Below are 4,063 nucleotides of genomic sequence, written 5' to 3'. Positions count from 1 at the left end.
TGTGTCGTTTTGGATCAGAAGAGAGTCTTTCTGATTGTGAGATGAGGCAGATCTTACCATGTGTAGCATCATCAACAGAACCATCTGTGGCCCTTTAGGACAGCACCTGGTGGAGGGTCTGAATTAGAGGCTCAGATGGTTCTACGATCATGTAGGCTGCAGATTTGTCGCAGGGGTCCACTGCACACATAAAGTGCCTAACTTACCTCCACTTCTTCTCTTGCCTATTGATAGCGGAGACTTTATGGATATTTTAACGCTACTGAGGTCGCCCTGACACTTGTACGTCCCCCAGTAGGAGTACGTTATTCTCATTAATTATGTTAATTGTCGAGTGATAACCTACCCGTTTCCTAATCTTATCCTGTGGATACGATAGAATGTCAGGATACACTGACAAAATGCAGTCCCCCTTCTAACGAATAAGTTATAAAATGCAGAGTGAGATTTTCACTCTGTAGCGGAGTGTGCGCTGATATGAAACTTCCTGGCAGATTAAAACTGTGTGCCGGACCGAGACTCGAACTCGGGACCTTTGCCGTTCGCGGGCAAGTGCTCTACCAACTGAGCTACCTAAGCACGACTCACGCCCCTTCCTCACAGGTACTGGCAGAAGTAAAACTGTGAGGACGGGGCGTGAGTCGTACTTGGGTAGCTCAGATAGTAGAGCACTTGCCCGCGAAAGGCAAAGGTCCTGAGTTCGAGTCTCGGTCCGGCACACAGTTTTAATCTGCCAGGGAGTTTCAAGTTATAAAATGTATAAAATGTACACAAGAGACAAGATTAATTGGTACAGAAAAATACTATCTACTAAAAGATAAATGCTGTGATATCAACACATTTATTCATCATAAAAAAGAATTTAAAGACACGAAACAATAATTAGAGATCTCAGGTTCTCCTTGTTTTAGTATTGGCCCTTAAACTGTCTGGCTCTGCCCTATAATGAACTAGTGATCTTTGATTGGGCGTAGAGTAACTGGCATCCCCCGTTGTACTAAATAGCAAGAAGGAACTACTATCTCAATGAACAGTGTGAAACCTCAGTACAGAACAGAGTAGAACACATGATTCGCCAATGTAAATTCACTTTCCTACAAGCCGGTGCATAAGCAAGATCACTGTAATGATCAGAAGCTATAACCGCAGAACTTCTCGCCTCAGCGAGATAATAGCAAAATTGTACTTCACCAAAATTACAGTCGAAGGCGTCCGTCGACTGCCGTGGACATCCAAGACGACTCTCCTGTTCCACAATCCCGTAGCGATTCCTCTTTTATTCCCTCTTTTCGCTGCTCAAAGTTTTTTCTCCCCCTTAAATTTGGGTGGCGAATCATCTTTCCGGAAGGCGCTCGTTCCTGAACGCCGACCAATCGCAGTTTAGAATCCAGACCGAAGTTTCTGGAAGTTCTTTCTATGTCCGTAGGGAAGTACGTGAATACCTGCTGCCATGTGTTTTTGGTCGACCAGGCCGCCTTCTCACGCCCGCCCGCCGGACGCGCGTTCCCGTTTTGCAGGTGGTCCAGCTCACGGGCGGGTCCAGGGATTAGTACCGGAAGCGGCTGTGTTGTCCTGTTGTCCGAAGGAATGAGTGAGCTTCCTGTGTCCTTCCGTTCTACCATGAGTTTCACAGCTCTGCTTGTTCCCCAGTTACCCAAAATGCAGAAAGTATACAATAAATTAAATGTACAAGACGATGTCAGTCACATACATGTTTTTAATGAACGAGCACAAACCTCCCTTTCTATCATTGAAGGGGCTTACTTATGTCGTATTGGACGTAAACGTGGTTTGTAAGTTGTAAAATAACGCCACCTTACAAGTGGCTACACATATAGTGGGGGCTGTGTGGAGGGAACTGGGCGGTTGTTTAGGTTAGAGAGTTTCTGGAAACTACAGAAGGGGCTTCAGTCTACAAGAGCACAGAGCAAATACAGGAAGGTAGACCTAGCAACAATCGGTATTGTAGTTGTAGATTGTTGTAGCTGTGTTTGGAAAGAACCAGACTCCAAACGCTAATAGAAAGCACTGAAGCTCAAATTGTTGTAGGTATTGAAAGCTAGCTAAAGCTGAAATTTTTACGAAGGATCTAACTGCGAAAGAAAGGATAGATTAAATGTAGTTTGCGGTGGAATGTTTATTGCTGCTAGAAGTAGTTTAATTTGTATTGAAATTGAAGAAGGTAGTTCCTGTGAGATGCCAACGGCCTTTCCGCAATGGGAACACAGGTTCCCATCAGATCATCGGAGTAAAGCGCTGTCGGGCATGGCTAGCACTTGGACGGGTCACCATCTGGGTCTGTTGGCAATTGGGGTGCGCTCAGCTGTTGTGAGACCAATTGAGGAGCTACCTGATTGAGAAGTAGCAACACCAGTCACGAAAACTGACAAAAGCCCCTAGAGCAATGTTCTGACCACATGACCCCCTCCCCCCTCCCCCCACACCCGTATCCGCATCTGGTGATGCCCAAGGGCTGATAATGACAAACGTCCAGCAGGTACTGTTGGACCTTCAAGCCTGTTCCGACTTTTTTTTTTTTTTTTGAGTTAGTATGTGTAGAAACTGTACTTGTCAACCGGAATAAATTATTTATTCGTGTCTTTTACCGACTCCCTACTCAAAGCTACATTTGCTGAACAGTTCAAAGAAACCTTGAGTCTCATTTCAAATAGGTACTTCATTCATACAATTATACATGATGGTGACTTCAATCTACCACCAATATATTGGCGATAATACATGTTTGGAGCTGGTGGTAGGCGTAAAACGTCGTCCAAAATCGTACTGAATGCTTTCTTTGAAAATTATTATAAATAGCTCAGGAGCCCACTCGAAGTGTAAATGGTTGCAAAAACATACTTGACCTCTTAGCATGAAAGAAACTGAGCAAATAAGGAGGATCATTAAGCATACCGGGATTTAGTAGCAAGACTGAATACCATAACATCCAAACCTATCAAAATAAACACAGAATACGTTTGTTCAAAAAACGGATAAAAATTCGCTTGACGCCTTCCTAAGAAAGTCTCCACTCCTTCCCAACTAACTATGTAAGTGTAGACCAGATGAGGTTTAAATTCCAAGAAATGGACTGGTGTTCAAAATTAAAGCAATAAACTGAAATTTTGCAATGTTGCGATTGTTTTGCCACAGAACAGTATAAACGGGAGATGGTAAAGTAGAAACAGTGTAAAGAATTTAGAACGTAAACATTTGCAATATGCGTAATGGTAGACAAGAGCCTTCCTTTTTTTTCGACCTGACGGATTTGCGCCCACATTCCAACAACTAGTTAATGAGCTCGGGGGGGAGGGGGGGGGTGACCACCTGTGGCAGCAATCAGGTCTGACAACGACGGGACTAGCTGTGAATGCTGTCATCAAACTCATGTTGTGGCAATAACGCCCATTCTTCCTGCAGAACTGCTCGCAAGTATTGGAGAGTGGTTGATGGATGCTGACGTGATGCAACCCGTCTCTCTAGTGCATCCCAGAGATGACAAGAAAACATCAACCACCCGTACTCTACGAGGTCGAGCATAATCGTCATCAACACGAAGTCTGAGCGTACAACACCTCGCAACGACCGCACATTAGGTCCCAAGATCTCTTCACGATATCTGACATCAGTTAAACCTCATCGAGTCACTTGTAGAATTCCATGGAGAGTTGAAACTTCCTGGCAGATTAAAACTGTGCCGGTCCGAGACTCGAACTCGGGACCTTTGCCTTTTGCGGGCAAGTGCTCTACCACTGAGCTACCCAAGCACGACTCTCCCCCCGTCCTCACAGTTTTACTTCTGACTGTACCTCGTTTCCTACCTTCCAAACCTTACAGAAGCTCTCCTGCGAAACTTGCAGAACTAACACTCCTGAAAGAAAGGATATTTCGGAGACATGGCATAGCCACAGCCTGGGGCATGTTTCCAGAATGAGATTTTCACTCTGCAGCGGAGTGTGCGTTAATATGAAACTTCCTGGCGGATTAAAAATGTGTGCCGGACCGAGACTCGAACTCGGGACCTTTGCCTTTCGCGGGAAAGTGCTCTACCAACTGATCTACC

The sequence above is a fragment of the Schistocerca serialis genome, chromosome 3 (genome assembly GCF_023864345.2).
Source record: "Schistocerca serialis cubense isolate TAMUIC-IGC-003099 chromosome 3, iqSchSeri2.2, whole genome shotgun sequence".
Taxonomy (NCBI): Eukaryota; Metazoa; Arthropoda; class Insecta; order Orthoptera; family Acrididae; genus Schistocerca; species Schistocerca serialis.
Note: the sequence above shows the minus strand (reverse complement) of the source record.